General features: G+C 36.7%; 1 protein-coding gene across 5 annotated transcripts in view; it reads right to left on the bottom strand.

The window, feature by feature from the left end:
- Window positions 1-19,148, bottom strand: part of tutl (turtle) — a 75,211-nt gene extending 56,063 nt beyond the window's left edge. For all 5 annotated transcript variants that reach the window (XM_066286554.1, XM_066286562.1, XM_066286534.1 and 2 more), the window contains exon 1: window positions 18,992-19,148. The gene's annotated coding sequence lies outside the window, so the exon portion shown is untranslated. The remainder of the gene's footprint in view (window positions 1-18,991) is intronic.
- Window positions 19,149-21,805: the final 2,657 nt, after the last annotated feature.

The following is a 21,805-nucleotide window of genomic DNA, read 5'->3' as shown; positions in this document are numbered from 1 at the left end:
TTTGGGTCGTCTAGTCTTTGTTGTTTGGGACGTGCCTCGGGAAATGAAGAGCTTGATTTAATGCTGGAAATACGGCCCTGAGCTTTAAATATAAGTGAAACTTACTCTTGTAAGTGTCAACGCGGGCTGGTGTCAAGGGGGATTTTTACCCTAAACTTTGGGGAAGTGAAGGTCACACCAATCTCGAACAAATGAGAAAATTACCAATTCGAAAGCTTAATTTTTTTTTTTTTTTTAATTTTAAATTATTATATAACAATCTGAGGTCGTTAACTGCTATAGAACACTCTGTTGCAGGTGCTTTTTTTATCTCTCACTATTATTGCGAAACTGTGAATATTCATTGTTGCCTTGTTAATTATATTTGGGCTTGTCACGTTTATTATGTGCAGTCATGTTATCCTGCAACCGGAAAATTTTATATTGCATGAAAGCCATTGTGTGTGTATACGGCCCATTGCTTGCAGGCGGAAAAATGTTGCAACTAATATCGGCAACAGTTCCAATGCAATCAATTCATGGAAAACGCGTAATTTGATGAAAAAGGCTGGCAAAATTGAAATTGGCCGATGCATTTCAAACATACCTCGCCAGTTCGGATCCGCATTGTTTATTTAATGGCACGTTTTAATCAACGATTTTGGACGTAACGTGCGGTAATTCCGCGGGGATAAACGCCTGATTAAAATTCTCCATAAAAGAGCACCCAGAATGCATAGGGATGTAAACGTAAAAGGGCTGCATTGCAGGATTTCAGGCCCCTATTCCCTTGAGCAAGTACGATATACCGCAAAATGGAAAGGTAGTTCCGGTCTATGAACCTTAAATTATGCACCGACATAGAATATTTCCCAAAGTACTAAAATGATCAGATAAACCAAAGGACCTGAAATTTGTTTAATCATGTTTAGAAGTGTTAATTCTAGATTTTAAATGAAACGTCCTCTATATTGTTGAAAAAGAACTTTCCGTTTTTCAAAATGCACTTTTCTTTACATTGTCCTTCAACGAACTCAACCGTTTTTCGAGATATTGACATATTTATAAAGGAAAGTTATTAATTTGTTCTAAAATTTACTTCACCCTGTCGACACGTGTGAATTTTGAGTATTTTTAATGGGACAGTTGTATATTTTTATAATTTTTGGTTCCTATCTTCAAGAGCAAAAATTTTCGTTCACATAGTCCCACAGCAATCTGAATTTCTTTCTGAGATATTGAGATATTCAGAGAGACGAAGGCAGACAAAGAGAAAGAGAGAGAAATATGTGATAAAATTTATTTCGACCTGTTTAGATATGGGAATCTCGAGGCTTTTAATGGGGCACCCTGTATATTTATTTTTTGAGATTTATTCAAATGTAAAAATCTCCAGCTTTATTATTTAAGTCCGGAATTAGGAAAACGGAAAGAGAGGACCAAAGAGCCCGAAGGAGAATAAACAAAAGAGGTGAAACATTTGAACAAGAACAAACTGATTTACTTTAAAATCCAAGTAAACGAAGGAAAACGACTGAAAATCGAAGATGTCTATAACTGACCTCAAAGAGTTAATGAAACATGAATAAATCAATTCCCCAAAGGGATAAACGTATTTACAACCCTGAGTAAGTCAAGGAGGACGGATTTGATAAACGGTAATGAAAAAGAAACTCATATTATTTATCCACAAACCATTAGACTAGTACAGTTTTTATAACTAGTTAATAAATGTGGCAATTACCCATTGTAAAACATCATCAAGTCAATTTAGGGAGTATCCAAGGATTTAACTAGAACAGATGATACGCGAAAGCTATCGTTTTTAAGGTGAATCATGAAAGTACATAAAAATGCTAAAACTGCAGTTAAAAAGTTCATTGGTCTTCCCAGAGATGGCGCCCGCGCAAAAGGTAATGTAATCGATCAGGGATGACGCCGCAGATATGCAACCAGGAATATGTTGGTATCCTTATTATCCTCATTACTGCAATGTGACTTGCAAATTTTTAATTACAGCAATTAGAATTTAATATTTTTATTAAAAAAATTCGTAGTTTTATTAAATTTTAAACAGAGCAGCACTGAACGACAATATAAAGGGGCTTCTTACACAAATGCCTACTTCACAAATAATTTTAAAAAAGGCCCTAAACAGACTTCCAAGAAACCGGCTTAAGTGCAGTTATATACGGACCGACCAAAACGAAAGTGATGGCAACCATTTTTCTCATGGTCCACACCCAAAGTAAATACAGGATGAGTGGGATGAGACGAGATGGATGTGCGGGGGAAGACGAACGATATTTTTCTCAAAGTTTAGCGTTAATAAAAAGGGCTTTTATTCGGTCAGACCCGGTAACACCCCGGGGGTGATTTACGAGCCGGCATTATTGCCTGCTCGGACACGTATTCAATAAAAGATATTTCAGAATGAATCGGGGCCTTGCAAGTAATTTCTCGTTACAGGTGTACAAATATGCCGTGATTTATGGGTATCGCGGAATAATACCACTTGCCACCCTCTTGCACTTTAGGCATTTTGCGAAATTCCACTACTGCAAGAGTAAATTATGTGTAAACGTTTTAAACAAAAGCTCGGATATTTCATTGCACAGGAAGCGTTTGCCTTAATTAAATTCGTGAAAACGTATTTCCATCGGGAATTTATCCACTAATGTAGTTTCGTAGTTAGCACGATACCAACATGGCAGACTATCGCCATTATTAAGATCGATACTGGCGAAAAGTTGGACGGGTTTTGTTCTAGATTTGGGCCACCTCAAGCTTTGTCTGTTGCATGAGATGTAATAGACGAAACACACATAAATATGTCAATTCTTCACATTTTCAAAGTGGCGCAAATCGAGACATTAAATCTTCATAATTCTACGTTGAATAATACCATATGTCATTGCTGTACACAATGACGAAACATAATTCGTATTCACTAAAGGAAGGATAAGTGAAGCGTGCATGCCCATTAGGAACACTCGAAAGGCGTATTAGATCTGGTTGTCGCATGAAAAGTGAATTTCAATTCTTCTCGTGAGAATTTTAAGTAAATGAAATGCCTTTGAGATGACGCTCAATCGATTTTTAGATATTTGCGTGTCAGAGATTATTTTTCAACGCAATACAGGACTGTGAGAAGCAGCGGCCAAAACCTCTCCACAATACAGGATGTCTCGAAAATATATCGGAATAGCTTAAGGTGTGGCGTGGACATCATTTCAAAATTTTTTCCTTTAATAAACATATGTCCGCAAAACAAAAAATACATGCATCGGGAAAATCTAAGGGTATTTTTATAAATACATCGAAGTTCTTCTGAAATTAATTAGAAAATAGAGTTATGCATTTATAGTCTTAGAGGGTGTTCAATATACAACAAAACTAAGCTTTTGTTGACAGATTTTGAATTATATTGATTTGTTCATAAGTTGCAGACGCCCTCCTTATAACTGACCTAAACATTCTCAGCAACCAAAGAAGATAAACTGTAATACGAGGCATGGCTTCCACCAATTTTAATTCACTTGTCCATAGTCAAAACCATATTGTTAATTTCCGCCTATAACACCCTTCCCCATCCTTCTGACCGTAGCTCCCGGAATTGAAAGCCACCATGCATGTTGGCCATATGTGGCGAACCTCTTCTTTGAAGCATGTCCTAGACACAATCAATTGGATTCAGTTCTGGTGGTTGTGCTGGCCATGGCAACGCGACGACTCCTTCGCTGGTCAATCGACCTGTCACAGTCCCGGCGACATGAAGATGAGCATTATCATGCATGAGGCGAATGTTTTGGCCAGCAGCCTCAGCAAATGGTATAAGTACTGTTGGGTCAAGGATGGCATCGATGTACTCTCGAGCTGTTAGAAATCATTTTGGAGAAACGAGGTCGGTTCTGCCATCTATCATTATTCCATTTTTTTTATTGTATTACTTGTATACGAACACACTTCCTGGACATATTGTAAACGTTCAAAATTTCCCAACCGACTTCGCACTTTTATTCGACGAGAATTTGAGTGGATCTCGATCCTTCAGTGAATAAAAGTGTACACCAATCGATTTCATTCCAATTTCGATATTCTTAGCACCACTCTAATCTTGCAGCGTGATTACCTCTGGAAAGAGGCGGTCATCTCAGTGGTCTTCGACTATGAAGATTGGCCTCATATAGACGATATCTAACAGTATATCGGTCTAAAGTCACGCGGTGCGCTCGTTGTAAATTTGCAATCAATTCAGGTGCCGTAATGGTAGGTTGGGTTCTAGCTGTTAAAACTAAAAATCGATCTTGAGCTGCAGTTATAATGCATCCACGTCCTGGTTGTTGTTTGGTCGCAGTTCCACTTTCTTTAAATCGCCGCCATAATCTGCTGATAACAATTTGGGAAGCACCCATACGCTCAACTACTTCAATTTGTCTCAAACCAGCTTGAAGAAAGCCTACCGTTAGATTCATTTTATCCAGAGATAAATGTTGTCGTTTTATGGTAAAACCCTGTATTTTCAAAACACCTGCTGAACACCAGCTAGTATCGAGAGAATGAAATTGAATCGACCTGATAACTTACCAGATTACAAAATTCTGGCTTTTTCATAGCTGCAAGAAAATTGCTCATTTACTTTTAGATTTTTTTCAACCAATTGAAATACAGTTGTGCACAAAAGTATTGAATATTTTTTGAAACATTTTCTTGGTGATCATTTTTGTTTTCGTCTTCAATGTTTGTTGATAGGGTAAAGGTACAGTCAGTCAAAGTGAAGCTCGTACACATGAATTTTTTCCTTATGTTAAATAAATAAAATACAATAATTGGCTGGTTAATCTTCATATTGGAGGGATCTGGTACATAAAAAACACTTCAAACGATGTTGCACTTTTTGTTAAATATTTTGAAAAAATCGATTCTTGTTATCAACATGAAACTCGTACATCCAAGATATTTAGTAGTAAATGTGTATTTAAAAAAATTCCGTGTTCATTTTTTGTGTTTTCTATGTACTATTATCCTCGTTTATCTAGATTTGTTATTTGCAATGGGCTGACAAAGGGGCCAAACAACCGTCAGCGAAAAAAACCTCATCATCCACCATTGTACAAGCGGAAAAACCAACCGTCAAACGGGTAAAATGATCAACAGCAGTCATAGAACCGTACAAAGTATAATAGATCGTTATATTAATGAAAGAAATGATTAAAAACAAAGTGCGAAATAGTCCTAGAAAAATCCTTAACGATTACGATGAAAGGTGGATTTTGAGAAAAGTTGCAGAAAATCCAAAAATTTATGCTTCGAAATTGCTTAATATTGTAGAAACATATCTAAATAAGGTCGTTAATCCACAAATCATTTAAAACTTATTACATGAGCATAATCTAAATAGTAGAGTGGTTCGAAGGAAACCATGGATCAGTAATACTAATAAAATCAAACGCTTAAGATTTGCCGAAGAAGACTAAAAAAAAGGGTTTTAACTTTCGGAAAGACGTAATATTTGAGGACGAGAGCAAATTCAACTTTTTCGGCTCAGATGGACAACAACTAGTTTGGAAAAAACCCAATGAGGCATTAAAAGAAAAAAATCTTACGGCCGACAGTGAAACACGGAGAAGAGTCCCTTATGGTCTGGAGGTACGCGTCGGCAAAAGGTCCCGGAAATCTTCATTCCATTGAAACTACCATGGACCAAAATATGCATTTGGATATTTTAAAGTTAAATTTAACGCAAAGTGCGCGGAAATTCGGAATTGAAAGATCATTTAAATATTGCCAGGACAATGATCCGAAACACAAGGCACTAAAAGTTAGACAATGTCTACTTTATAATCGTTCCAAAGTAATAGAAACATCTCCCCAGAGTCCAGATTTAAAAGTAATTGAAAATTTATGGAGCCTGTTAAAAATTGCAACACGGAAACATGAAATTTCTAATAATGAACTAAAAACTGTGTTAAGGAAAGAATGGGCAAAGATGCCAACGGAATATTGCAAGAAATTGGTAAAATTTATACCCGAGCGCCTGAAACACGTAATTAAAAACAAAGGACTTTTAATTAAGTATTAAATTAAAATTGAATATGGTTTAAAGTTACAATTTGAATTGTATACGAGTTTCATTAAGGGGTGGAAAATTGATTTTCATTTTGCATTAGGCATGTGTGTGGAACTTTTTGAATATTTTTGTAATTTTTCTTGTATTAAATATACAATTTCATTTCAACCATATATTTGTCGCCAGTTTCTGCTTACTTTGTTACTCATATCAAATAAGCTTAGAGCACGAGTTTCGCTTTGACTGACTGCATGTTCCTAAGTTCACCATACAATATTTAGGTTTGGAATGTTATATTTAAAATTGTTGTTGTTAAAACTAGTTGTTCTGTTGGACAAAAGTATAGAAAACTACGTGGTGTTGTTGTTTATGGGGGTGTTATCAGTTATTCACTCCGATTGTGATGTGCATTTTATACGAAATATGCAAAAGAAACGGTATTTTTCGGAAGATTTTCGAAATGCAATCATACAAACGTCACGTGATGGCTACCACCAAAAAGACACTGCAAAGACGTTAAAAATCAGCCAAAGGGCCCCGTCTCCAAAATTTTAAGAAAAATTGGCATTTATAGGGATGTAACAGATGGTCCAAAACCTGGACGTCCAAGTAAAACGAATGCCACTACCGATCGACGGATTAAAAAAAATATCATCTGCAGATCCTGGCAAGTCCTCCAGGATTATAAAGGAAGAAATCACTGATAATGGTGACATCAATATAAGCGATTGCACTGTTCGTTGTCGGTTTTGTGAAATGGGATTGGTAGGGAGGATTGCAGGAAAGAAGCCCTTAATTTTCAAAAAGAACGGAAGAGCCAGAACTAAATTTGCTCAGGAACATTGTTCTGTTGAGAGATGAAACTAAAGTTAATATTTTTAATTCTTACGGGAAAACTTATGTTCGTCCACCAGTGAGGACTAGGTTTGACACCAACCATCAAAAACCAACAGTGAAACATAGTGGTGACAGCATAATGGTATGGGAATGTTTTTCTCGATCCGTCTTTAGACCGTTGGTCAAAATTGAGCAAATTGTGGTTTCCATTCAGAGCCAGCCCTAAGAACCATATGGTGGCATTCGCTGATGGAAATATGCCTTTACTTTGGCTTGTCCAGCAGGTCCATTACCCTAAACATTCATCTCGATCAGTAAAAAATTAGCTGAATGATAATAACATCCACGTATTAGAATGGCCGTCTCAGTCGCCGGATCTCAATCCGATTGAGCATCTCTGGGAACACTTAAAACGAAAAATTCGAGCCAGGAATGTGTCCAATCGGGATGAGTTGTGGAAAGTCCTACAGGAAGAACGGGGGAAGATTCCTCTTTCCATTTGTCAAAATTTAATCGATTCTATGCAGCGTCGATGTCAGGCTGTTATCGACTCGAAAGGATGTGCTACAAAATATTAGTTTATTTAAAGTTTTGCATTGATTATAATGGAATTTTACGAAGAATTTCATTCTTTTGTCCAGCATAATTTAGTGTTTTTGTATTTTTTTATATTTGTAGAAATGATCTTATTTGTTTATAATATTGTTAAACATATACTTGGATTTTTGTAAAATATGTTTATTTTTCAATAAACAACTATTTTGATACGAAACCACGATGGATTTAAAATATTCCCTACTTTTGTTCACAACTTTACGTATACAGAGTGAGGAGTTGCACTAATGGATCGGAAGACGGGGTCTTGCAGCCTGGCCCGCGCGTTCTCCCGATCTCACCACCCTGGATTTTTCCTTTGCAATTATCTCAAATCTCTGGCCTACGAAACACCGCCTATTCGTCGTGAGGAAGATCTATCATTAAGAATAATGTCCAGTTGCACACATCTAGAAGCTATTCTCGAAATATTCCATAGAGCCAATGACCCGACAGTGCAACTTTTGTATCGAAGTAAACGATCAATATTTTAAACAATCATCGTAACCCGTAGTTTATTTTTATTGTTATATATTAATAAAACAACGTCAAACACGACTAGATTGCCCCTTTTCCGCTCAAACGGTTCATTTGCGACCATGTGTTTATTTAAGAGAAAAAGTTTCTTTTGATCCTCACCACCCCTTAAAGTTTGTCGACATATTTTTGAAGCACTCTGTATAGTGCGCGGCCTGCACTGGGTTAAAGTCTTCTCGTCTATTCTTCTGCACATCCAAGATATCTTGCGTATCCACCCATGTTTGTAAACAACTGTAATGGTCAATATACCTTCAACTTCATCACATTATCGCTAATCTTAACGAACTTTTGGATAACCGGTTCGAATTCATTAACGTCTTCAGCATGAGCTTATCAGAGCTGTTATACTTCTCTCTCGACCGACTTCCGTTGCAACAGGTTGCCTTTTTATTTATTGAATGTTCGTTAATTTAACACTTCATAGCAATCTAAAGTGGGTGTTTTCGCCAGAGAACTTCTCTGAAGAATCTTATCACTAATCACCTGCTTTGTGATGATTTTTGGGTTTAATTAACATCCGCGATGTACCGGCCAAAAACAACGAACTTCAAGATCGGATTCCTCGAAATAGTCGAAATTCTTGAGAGACCGTTGGTACGGCTTTTATAGTATGTTTTGTAGTACCTGGCGCGGTAGTAAAGTACGTTAACCGAACGAGAAGGTCGTTGAATACCATCTGCATTGACGTACTAGAGGGTATTTATTGCATTAAATTATACACTTTTACTAACAGGAATAAATTGCTTTGAACCAACCTTACAATACAGAAAATGAGTGCCTGGTTCATTTTTTAATGGAGCTTTAAAGCAAATAGAAGTCGCTTAAAAAAAAACCAAACGGTGCGGCTGATGCTCATATACAAGAGCAGGAAAGCACGATTTGGATTTCATGCTTTTAAGCTCAGAGGAATTTTTAGAAAGCCCAAGTTATAGGTGAGTTCAGCTATTCAAGCTTCAGTTTGTAAGTCCACTAGGCAGTCAAGTAGGTACATGTTGGGCCAGATTTAAAAAAAACAAGAATTCAAATCAGTCCAGGATACTTCGAGTCCAGAGGTACTTCAGAAATCAAATTACTTCAGTGACGTCACAAATAGGTTAATCGCAAGTGAACTCTAGGATGTTCGTTTACTTCAAATTTAAAATTCAAGTACGTTTATCCTTCTTCTTGTCGCACCTCATAAGTGCAGCTTAAGTACTGCAAATTTTACCTTCCTCAGAGGGTAGACCCTTATTCACTGAGCTCCTACCCTGTCATCCAAATAACTGAAGTGTTGGACACACTAGTTTTCATAGGTTTGGCTTTATTGCGTCCAGCGTGAGTGCCCTACCGGAAAATATTCTTTATTACCATTCCCAAGTAGTTATATTCGGACGTCAATGGTGTTTGTTCCCCGTTATTCCTTCTAATATCTCAGCTATATTGCCCGGCTCTTCTGTATTAAAAAGTCGCTAACGCTTGGACCATGTACTATTAGAATTTAAGTCATTCACATACTGGATTGCCTTGGCGCAATCGAATGTATACCCCTTATATACAGGGTGGTTCGCGACGCAACCGAGACAAAACAAGTTCGTGTTGAGGATCTCAGCACATGTCCATGTTTTATATGAAGTATTTTTTCTGATGTCCCCGGTTGGTGAGATAACAACTTCAGAAGATGAATAATGAAATTTCAAAAAAAATTGTACTTCAGGAGACCTTCGACGTGGAATAACCATGTTTGGGAAATGTTTTTGTTTTATCGACATCTTTACTTGAACATTTAAAGTGTCTGAAAACCCCAATGAGGGTTGGTTTAGGGGCGAATCACCCGTTACATGATTTTTTTTTAAATCCTAATCTAATGCACAACTAAGGTTTAACAGCATGATGGGAAATTTAATTTTACATCTTTTTGTAGCCAAGCATATTTTTCGAGAAATCGTTCGTTATTGAGCAAAAAATATCGCGATTTAGTGCTAAAACCAATCAAATCGAGCAAAAAGTAATTATGCGCATTAAAGCCGAAAAGACCATGCTGCAATTGCTCTTCAATTGGTCTGTTGCTGGGATGCGATCCTTGGTGAAATTCAATATTCTTATTTAGAAGGATTTTGCAAACGATAACTAAAACGAGATTTCATTATTAATAAATCTTCAATAAAATATTTTTAAAAATTTTATAAGCTTTTTGAAAATGATAAGCATGCAGCAAATTACGTCGTATAATTCGATGGACTGTGGTCTGTGACGTATTAAATTGCCGGGATATTTGTCGGGTGCTGCTTTGGGGTTCATTTTCAATATTCTCTAAAATGCGCTCTTCATTTTGTACGTTAACTGTGTCCTCCAGCATTATTCTTGTAAACAGAACCCGTTTCCCGACTTCTCCGTTCAACATTAACGAATGTTTCACGATGTGCGATAATACGATTAGGAAATCTTCCGTATTCTACACTTCTTGGTCAATTGCCCTGGCAGGACGAATAACATATCAACTTGTTCATGAAATAAGAATTTTCCAGCCATTGTGACTACAAAATTACCACAAACGAAAATAAGATAAACGAAAAAAATTTTAAACTGCATAAACGTGAATAACGTCATAAAATGTTTTTTTTTCTCAATAATGAACGATTTCTCGAAAAATATACATGACCACAAAAAGACGTAAAATTAAATTTACTATCATATCTAACTAACTATCTTAACTATCACTAGCTGAACCTTAGTTATACATTAGGTTCGGATTTAAAAAAAATCATATAATTTTAAGGATCACCCACTCCTGAACTACCTCTGACTGAGCTCTCAGTCACTTCAAATGTTCAACAAATAAACAGGTCAATAAAACAAAAATATGTTCCAAATATGGTTATTCTAGGTTAAGGCGTTTCTAAAACGTGCAATTTTTTCAAATTTTTCATTCATTTTCTGAATCCGATATCTCAGCAACCGTGGGTATCAGAAAAAACTTCATATAAAAAATGGACATGCTACGAGGCCCTTTACACGAATCCGTTCTGTGTCGGTTGCGTTGCGAACCACCTTGTATATGACGAATAACAGCGGACTGCGGAGAGCCCTGGGGAGTTGTGGGCGTACTTCCTTCCGTTGTGTTTCACTCTCCTGCTGCTATCCAAAATCTAAATCTTTTTCTATGCGAGGACAGTTCTTCTGTCTCTCAGAGGTCACGGGAGCTTCAGCCAATTCGTGTACCGCATAGGAAAAAGCCGATCGAAGTAGATGCGTTGCAGCGTCGTAGATTCTGCAGAACACTGCATCGTCCGATGCCCTGATTTCCAGAACCAAAAGGAAAAGTTGGAAATTAGCTTGAGACGCTAAGCCTGACAGCAGGAATGATGGAAAATCAAACAACGTGGGACAGATGCAGCGATGCCATCTGTCCACCATAATCAAAAGAAACGAGAGAGTCAACCAAAAAAGAAAAGAAACTTGGACTTTTCAGCAGATCAAAGGAAAAAAAAAACAGAAAACAAACACTCAATGGGATTGATGCTTTTTATCTCCCAGGGAGAGTTCTGCTAGGGACACAAGCCATGGAGAAAAAAACGAAGTTTTTTTTGGGGTTGGCGTTATAGGTGAATCCCATACTACCTGGCCGCAAGAACACCAGGTTGAGTGCCTTTTGAAAATTTTCCTCATAACAAAAAAAAAATCTTCCGTTTTTCCTATTGATACAGATGGTATAGGTTAACAAAGCTATATATTGCCGATATATTCGATAATACTGCCATGTGCCTTGTTTCTTCTAAAAATGTGTTTGCACCTTTATGGTTAGCATTAATGCACAATTTATGCTTTATTTTCCTCTACGAAAACCCATTTGCATATCAGGCCGAACTTCTCTGCTTTCTCTTCCCCATTCAATTTTGCTTTTATTAAGGATATTCTCAAATATTTTTCCTATGCAGGAATTGAGAGCTATAGGTCTATAGCCTTTTGCTTCCTTGATATTTGAATTTGGTTTGCGAAATGGGACGATTCGCGTTTATTTCCTCTGTTCTGGCAATCTTTCTCCTTGCAGGATTTTATTCATAATCTGGACCAGTCATTGTTTGGATCTTAAGGGAAGCTGTTTTATCAATGTGCAAGTTATTTCATCCATTCATGCAGAAACTGAATTTTCTCTCGAAACTTATTTGATCAAAATTAATAGAATTTTTTATCTATTTTTCCATATGTTCAGGTTAGTTCAGTTTGACTCACACCCCAAAATCAAATCAAATTTTTTGTTTAATTTCTTCAATTGCCTCTTTTCCTTTGCGACTCTTTATGTTCAATTTCGTTCTCTCTCTATATCTAATAATCAACTGCAGCCAGATGAACGGCCGTAAAGCAGATTTGCTTCAAATTTCCATATTGTAATTTTATTCTTATTTTGTAGTCTTTATACCTCCTTCTGCATAAATGCGAAAAATTTCAAACTTAAAAGGAACTATCTTGACGAATCTTATTTCTTACTTTGTCCAAAGGAGTCCGCTCTCAAAATGTATGCGCATAATTTTGGAACACCCTATATGTCGTTTGCAACAGGATGTACCAAGTTTTATGATTAGGAGTTATAATTGGGATAGATGGAGAAAATCGTATCCTAACTTTGGTTGCTCACAAACACGATTGCTAGCTCATATGAACATGGATTTGACTTTTTTTATTTGCTTTTTTCTGAGTTACACAGTGATAAAATAATTGAAAAAAAAAAGATATAAATAACGTGCAGGTTTTATCTTTTTAACACGACATAGACCTCAAAAACTAAGCAAAATCTATTTGTAATTTTTTTCCCAAAATATCAAAAACAACCAAAATATGCGCATTTGAAAGTTTTAATAAACGTTAAAAGTTTTAATTATTCCTACACTTCGGAAATAGCAGCAAAAGATGTTCGATATTGTCACTATTGGTTTCATTTACACAAATTTTCGCTTTCCTTATCCATGACACTACACATGTTGTAGGAAGAGATCTTTTTCCTAGAGTTACTTCTGCGTTGATTTTTATCTATGCACGCAACTCCGTCACTGTGTTAATTTCAGACGTAAACACCAAAGTTTTCATATAACCTTGCACATAAAAATCACATGGATTTAGGTCTGATGATCTCGCGGGCCATCTTATTGGTCCGCTGTTACCCGTGCACCACTTAAAAAAATTATCATTTAAAAAGTCGTGTACTTTTATTTCATACGCGCACACTTCGGTTGTTTTTGGAATTTCGAAAAAATGCTCCATAAAGGTTTTACTTAGTTTTTTGTAGTCTATGTCCCTTTATAAGAAAAACCCCTACTTAATATCCTTTCTGTATAAAGAAAAAGAAAAATAGGAATCATCTCGTGCGACTTAATATTTTTTCGTGCCTGTTACCGTTTTACCGCAAATTTTATTCTTGTGATGTCTTGGTCTTAAACTGTTTGCAATCGATCTGTGAAATTCACCCATAGACATCATAGAAACCATGGATATCAAACAAATTTGATTTTAAATTCCTTGATAGTTCGAAAATTTTAAAAATGCCTTATTCCCATGTAAAAGAACATGTAATTATAACGTAAATCAGATACTGAAAAAGTTAGGACGCTGGGCTTATACGAACAACGCACCTTCAAATGTGCTTTTCAACCATTTATAAAGCTTTAAACATGAAACTTGGGGCATTTTGCTTTATAAAGCATTTCATATCAAAGTTGGATTTACTGTTGTCTCGTAGGTCTTGAACATCTTTTTTCCGCCGAAGATTCATTTAATGAGTTGCAGCGGTCGCACTTTCTTTCCTTTCTGCATGATATGTGTTTTCTAATTCTCCGACGTAGAATTTGCATTTTTCTTTGCTCCTTCATTGCCTTTTTATATGGCCGAACAAAAAGCAAATTTATTTTAAAAAACTGTGTACCTGAAGAAACATTTGGGGTTAGATCCATCGCGAGGCAACAAAACTGAATCTGTTTCGGTATTATTCAACCATTAAAGGTGAGCAGACAGGTACCTGTTTTCATTTATTCTACCGTGCCTCTTCATTAGTAGATTTTCTGTTGAAACGTTTGATCTTAAGAATTTCACACGGTTCTTGTGTATTGTCATTATAATTTGCAAAAAATGAATGAAGAAGAAGAATGAAAAGATTCCTTTACAGGAAATGCGGTTTTTTAGCATGTACTTTCATATCTTTGTGCTATCAGTTCCTTCTTTCTTAAGGACCTAATTGGTTATTTATCTTAAGAGGGTACATGACCTTTACTAATGTGTGAGAAAGTGATGTAAGAAGCTCTAGCATTGAGTCTCTTAGGAGACAAAAAACAAAATCTTCTCATTTCGCAGAGTAATCAGGTACATGTTACTGTGAGCTCTGTTAATGGAAACGAGGGAAGAATAAAAAATGTTTGCCTTTTCAAGGGATTTTCATTTGATATTCACTGAACGAATAATTATTATATTTATTCACAATTTGGCTCTTCTTCTGTTACATTAATACAAGGAGAAGTTGGGGGGCCAAAGATCTATCCGCAGATCCACACAGTGATCTCTAAATGCGTCCTCCCTTCGGTTCAAGAAGTGGAAGGGGAGAGAGAGGGGTAACAGAGGGAGACGATGGATACGCAATTAATAAAAATTAGGAGTGCCTCGACGCGGATCTGTCGAAACAGCAACCTATTGCAATATCCGGAACCAGCCCTCGGGGGCAAGCAGGACAGGACAGCTTATAGAAGAGCAATATAAGAAAATGAAGGAACAAAATACCCAAGGACCGCTACACACAAAGGAGATATGGATGTCATAATGCAAAGAAAAGCGTCTCATGAGAAAATGGGAATAACACACGTGAAGAAACAATTTTCATTTCCGAAGAAAAAAGCAAAAACTTTTCTCGGATCGATACACCAGGTTTCCTAATATCACGCTACAGGACCAGAAAGGCATCGGCAAAATGACTGGAAGGAGCAAGAGTGGCATTGCTCCGTAACTGGAAATGACACAAATCGAGCATGGAGAGGCGCGAACTCATCAGAACGGCAATCTCAATTGCATGAAAGACGAAAAGAATTTAAATGGGAGGGAAATCGCCCAAAAGGACTGCAGGCGACAATGTTTAAAACCACATCAGATGGATCGAGCAGAGGATAACTAGCACAGGGCGAGTCGACTAGGCTAGCAACTTGCAGTCCTCCTCGACCCGGACATTATGTCCCTCAGGGATAATCCGGAGCCGGAGACGACTCTTTTTAATCCGAGGTTTTTAGTGGTTAGGCATTTCGGTGAATCCCCCACTACTCGGCCACTAAAACACCAGATCTCTAAAAATATTCCCATCGCAAAAAAAGTACCGGAAGAATTAAGGGCCCAAGATTTAGTTGAATATATGGAGATGTTGTGGGCAAGAAATCCTGGCACCCTTTGAGCAGTAGATAACGCAATTCTTTCAGATGAGTGAAAGATTTTCTTGCTTAGACACGCAATGGGAATTTTCTTAGGGATTTACTAATCAGTTCAGGAGGGCACTTGCTCTTAAATATTTAAAGGATTTTTATAATTTTTTGCGAATTATATTACCTCTTATTTGTTGAATATTTATTGAATAAGTATGATGTCCCATGGAGATGCCCTGGAGAGTAATTCTCATGTGTTGGTACAAAACCATCGTAACAGTCGATTTATTTTTTTAGGTGCATACTTCCTGACCTTTCTTTGTAGGCGCTACTGAATCTGATTATTACCGATTTATGGTATCGTTATGACCCAGAGGAGTACTAAAGTGCAGGTTTAACATGTTTACTACCGTTTTATTGCTTATTATTTGTTGTGAAAAGACCGAAATTTACATTTATATTCGAAGAAGATGTGGAAAATTCTCAAATTCAGTCTGTAAGGAGATTAGAACAAATTCTTCTCGTTTCTCGAACCCACTCAAGTCCAAGTCATTTTAAATGGAACGCCTTCGTGTTACAGATCTCCATGTTAGACGCAATCCAAAGGAACTGGCGATCTTGACCTGATTTCCCAATTATTGTTTTTTCTTTGTTCGTCATCTCCTCTCTCAGGCAATTTGGGACACTAATTTAGTATATTAATAACTCAAACAGAGAGATCCGTTCCACCGATGAGAATTCACGTAGCATAATGTGTGTCACATATGGTGAATCAACAGATTTGTTAAGAAACCATAATAATAAAAATCTTGAATGATAAATGTTATTGATTAAAAGTTTATGTGCACAGGATGTATGAAAATGAGATCACGTCGCCAGAAATGCGTAAAAATAAACCCGAAGGTTAGTGTAACTGGACCTTCAAGCTTGTTAGTTGGAGAATCGAACCATTTGATCTAACACAATTTTGCAGGTAAATGCCTGAAATAATTCATTTAGGTACTGGGTCAATAACCAGCGGTAAATGTTTCAAATAAAAACGAAACTCCGGAGAGATGTGGGTTAGATTAACCATTACTGCATAATCTATACAGGTACATTGTAATGCCGCTTTTACGCAATATGCTATATGACGAAAGAGGTTCGGAGGTGCTTTATAATAAATAGCGATTATTCACCTGAGACCGTTATGTTTATTCTTATACTTTGCGTTAATTCGAAATGAATTACTATTTAATGAGACAAAGTTATGCATTAAGTTCATACAAGGTGACCCCGCGAAAATTTTGCATCTCGGTCTTCAGTATGTAAATGTGTAAAGACGTTCGGACCCGTCCATTTTTGATTCGAGCGAGACAATTTTTGATCATATTTTCAACCGTTCAACTTCGACCCCTGAACAGGAAGGTAACTTACCCCTACAATTTCTAATGAGAACAGGCGTGAAGTGGTACCTCATTTTAAAGGTTGTTCTGTTTCGATTGTGACCTCCAAGTTTGAAGTCAGGGTCACTATTCCCGTTAGTATGACAACTTGTCAAAGTGTGTGGGGAAAAACCTTTGGGTAACATAAATTTATAATATATATATATATATATATATATATATATATATATATATATATATATATAATAATTAATTTCTCACACTAAGAGCTGCAGGCTTCAAAATGCGAATAGGGAGACCTTAAAAAAGTGAGATATCGCTGAATCATTTTGATGGAAGTGAATTTTACCCTTCAAATTTAAAAGGGTATGTTTCTTTATTTGTGTTATTTTTTCTTAAAAAGACGGATAAATAAAAAATAGTGTTTATATTATTTTTTTCATCAATTTATTAAATGCCGAAAATGATCGCTATTTACCTGCATAAATATAATAAATCTCATTTAAAGCCTTGTTTGACGTTATGTACCGTTTCAGGTCTAATTTGGTGACATTTATAAATTATTAAAAACTCAACTGCATTCAAACGATTCAATATCTCACTTTTGAAGGCCTTCCTACCGTCATTTTGGAGTGCGCAGCTTTTATTGTGATAAATAAATTATTAACTAAAAGCTTTTTTTCCCACAGACTTTGACAAGCTGTCAGATCAACGGGAATAGAAGCACCAACTTCAAAATTGAAGACCATAATCAGAGTACCATTACCTTTAAAAAGAGATATCACTTGATAATTCTTCCCATTAAAAATTTTGGGGGTATCTCTCACCCCTGTTCGGGGTTTGAAGTTAAAGGGTTCAAAAATACAATAAAAAATTGTCTCCCTCGAATCAAAAATCGACGAGCCCGAGCGTTTTTACACATTTTCATTTCGAACGTTGAAAATCGGGGTGCAATGTGTTAGCTGGGCCACCCTGTATGTGTCAAGAGCATTGTTTAAAGATAAGTATCGTGTCCAATTAAGGCGCTTTTGAGCATTTCAGTCCATTTCGCACATATCCACCTGTGATTCTTGGTTCGTTGACCACGTGTCAACCTTCTATTTAGTTATGATTTTGAGTCCATGTTGAAGGCTTTTAATGGTCACATGGCTACCATGAACAATATAATGACCAGCAGAAGGCCATTATTTAATCTTCCCATAGAGTTTTCGTGTGGAGAGCTTTGACAACATTAAAGAAGCCACGATTGAATAGTTGCTTGAATGATGTGCAATGTGGAGCTCCTTTCTTCTCTTTTCCTTTCTTTAAGGTCAATACATCAAAATCCTGGTAAATTTACCAAGAACACTATTTCCATGAAATGGAGAAAATGCGTGCTACTGATAAAGTTAGGAACAATATTATATAGGGGCCTTAGTTGTACAAGTGAGTTACATCCTCAACTTAAGCTTTAACTCACTTGAGCCCCCCCACAAGAATAAGGTTGCTGCTAGAAGTTCAAAAGCAGTAAATTCCTTATACATAGACTTAACTGAACTAAAGCTTAAGGCTTAAGCTTTACTTGTACAATCAGGCTTTAGGCCCCGTTGTACAACTGCGATTCAGTTGAATCCGAGCTGATACTTGAACCATCATATGAGAATTAAATTCCTGTTTCCGACTATCATAAATGGAAGTCTTATGGGGTGGTTCAAGTACCACTTCAGGGTCAACCGACTTTTGAACAGCGAACTGGCCTTTGGACTACTTTAAATGAAATGCCGGATTGTTGGAGTAGGTAGGATTATTACTCGTAAGGCTTAAGTTGAGCTTTATTGAGCCTCACTTGTGCAATCGGGCTCCCAAGCACTCTTAATTTCGAATCCTGGATATCTCTTAATCTGCTTCAAACCATTAAAATTCGCATTTAGTTTAATTCTGCAAAGGAACATGACTGCGATTATTCATAGAACGGTAAATTTCTGCCTCTTTCGATGCCTGTTTATGAAACATCAATAACTGAATTCCTCTATATCCAGAACACGGAACCGCATTAGCGCAAGCAGACCCACATAATGAGCGCGTTATATTCAGTTGTATCATTGTACATACATTATGAGGGAGCACAGAGTAACTTTCGATGTAACTTCAATCGTCAGAAATTTCATTGTTCTGCACAATGCATAATGATAGTTCTCAAATATACCCTCACCTCCTGAAAAAGGTCCAACCCTCGCTCTTACCTCTCAGCCGCAGCTTTCTAAAATCGGAGGTATCCAAAAGGTCGGGGACACCCTTTCCCAGCCTCCAATCACCAAATCACTCAAACTCTCAGTGAGGAACCCTCAAAAACCGACTGTGACGCACAATTCTCGCCTCCCGAAGATCCTCCTTATTCTACTCACGGAGCAAAACTGGATTCTAAACTGACGCACACTCGTTGGCCGGCTCGAAGGACCGTGACGAGTTGCGGGGCCCGCTGGGCGATGTGCGCCGTACAGGGGGCCCCCGATTTTTCTTTTCTCGCGCCCAATTGTGGCCCCCTTGAAAAGTTGTACTTTCCAAAGACTCCCGGTAAAGCGAAGAATCTATAGGAACGGCACTAACTGCTAGTCCGGTCAGAGTTAAATGTCTTGAGCCTGCGTAGTGGAGCCCCCGGAGGATATTCTTGCGGTGGAATTGCATAGGAAGTACGGGCCGAATGTATGCTTCACTGCATTATGGGTCACACGGAGTTGCGGTGGTTGTCGATGGTGACCATGATCTCCCGCTCGTTAAGAATATATTCAAATTACCATTAAAGGTCCTCGTTTGAGAATGTCTTGTAGGGTTTGCCTATGGGGTAAAGAAAACTGCAAAATAAATATCTTGAATGTCACTGATTTGCGGCTAAAATATGGCTTCGTTAAAAGTGGGATTAAGTTCATCCAGGCACCCACTAGAAATAAAAATAAATGTCCGTGAAAGCCAAATGTGTCAGATAAGCACATTTGTGGTAACAGAAGTAACAGTAAAATAATCATATACAGGGTGCTTCAGCGTTGACCCGCATAAATTTAATAGCGTGTTGAACGTCCAAAAATTAGTTAGTTTGCTATATAAACCAACGCCCAATAAGGCTTTCTTTAATACATAGAGGAGGTTCAAATTTAATTAAAAAATGAAAATATTAAATTAATTGAAAAGATGCTAGAGATTCTTTAACGAAATTTCGAAGATATTGACGACCATAAACGACGGATATGTTTTATGGGATATTTTTTAACTTTTCCATTGGCGTGTCTACCTCCATGTAAGGGGATATTTTAGGGGGTAGTAACCTACTGACTTTTCTAAAAATAAAAATTATTCTTGAAATTCTGGTGCAACTCTAGAGATAGTCTCTCTTGAGATGTTTTCGGCTGTTTCGCCGTTTCCAAGTAAACATTTTTTAATCATTTTAAGGCATATCCTAAACTGATAATTAGAATATAATGATACCAACATTTTACTGACATTTTTAAAATAAAAGCAAAACGATCCTCGACATTTTTTTAAGAGAAAAAGATAAGTTTTAATATTTTTACATTAAAAGTTATTAAGTATTAATCCATTTATGCAGGCATCAAATTAACATTAATATATAAGCAAACTAAACGTGCATGAAAATTATTTTATTTGTTTTACTTGGAAATGGTAAGTCGGTCGAAAAAATCTCAAGAGAAACTATTTTTCTAAAGTTGAACGAAGAATTCTAGAATAATTTTTATTTTCAGAAAAATTAGTAGCCTACCACTTTTCCTGAAAGAATATCCCTTAACATGGAAGTAGGCACGCTACTTGAAAAGCAAAGAAATATTTTTTTAGTAAAACATGTGTGTCATTAATAGTCGTCAGCACCTCCAAAATTTCGCTACAAAATCTCTAGCCCTTTTTAAAGAAATTTAATATTTTCCATTTTTAAATGAAATTCGATGCCCCTGTATCTCCCAAAGGAAGCCTTATTGGACATTGGTTTATATAGCAAACTGATATTATTTTTGTCCGTTCAATACGCTATTAAAGTTATGCGAGTTAAAACTGAAACACCCTGTATGTATGTAGCTCCGACAGCCACCACTAGAGTAATGAATGTGTTGCCATGCAATTTTGCGTTTGTTTATCTTGTTAAAAAACGTCAAATCCTATAACTTAGGATAAAACCCGACAGGTGTCTCTCAGTTAGACTTGAACAGTCACTCTACTTCAACAGCCCTTACAGTGAGTCCTGATGCTAGATTATTAGCGTTATGTAGTCACGTTCGCGTTATATGAATGCATCTGCTGTTTTTCATGAGTCCTTAATGAATCTTGCTTACCTCAGTGTTTGTGAGGTTTCTTATTTCCTTTCATTCACAAATTGATTATGTAACATAACACGGATGTATCTCATTTCTATGGCGGAAATACGCACGTATCTTTAATAAAATTGCGACTCAAAGCCACTGCTTCAAGCATTGCCTTTATCAGAAGTTTGTATAAAAAAGTTGAGTAACGACAAGGTCCAATTATTTTTAAGCAACTAGGTGATAACTTCGCCTCTAGTTTGTAAGCAATATTGAGGAACCTCAGAAGATTTAAAGCTACTGTTTTAAGCAAAAAACAGATGAGGAGTTGCACGTCCTGTCCCATTGTAAGATCTGAATGAAAGCTGTTCGTAGTTTAAAAAAGCCTAAATATTTTTAGATAACTAGTTGATACGCCTCTGGCCTAAGCAAAAAACAGGGGCATACTTGAAAATTTAACTCATCGTCGCATTAAAAGAATCCAAATATTTAGATAAGTGAGACTTGAAGCCGCCGTGTCCTATTCAAAAAGTAGTAGCATTGCACATCTTTTATAATAATTACAAGACTTGCATCAAACCGTTGTTTATAATAAATTCAAAATATTTAGTTAGTAAGCTTTGTAGATTTAATAAGCATAATGGTTTGATGTAATTGAAACACCTTTCGTTTTCAAAAAAATGTGAAAAGGAATAACTATTTGTTGCTATGATTGAACTCAGGCTTGAACCTACTATCCTACGCAAGGCGTTA

The sequence above is a fragment of the Euwallacea fornicatus genome, chromosome 1, assembly GCF_040115645.1.
Source record: "Euwallacea fornicatus isolate EFF26 chromosome 1, ASM4011564v1, whole genome shotgun sequence".
NCBI lineage: Eukaryota > Metazoa > Arthropoda > Insecta > Coleoptera > Curculionidae > Euwallacea > Euwallacea fornicatus.
The sequence above is the reverse complement of the archived record's forward strand: the minus strand, read 5'-3'. Positions and strand labels throughout refer to the sequence as shown.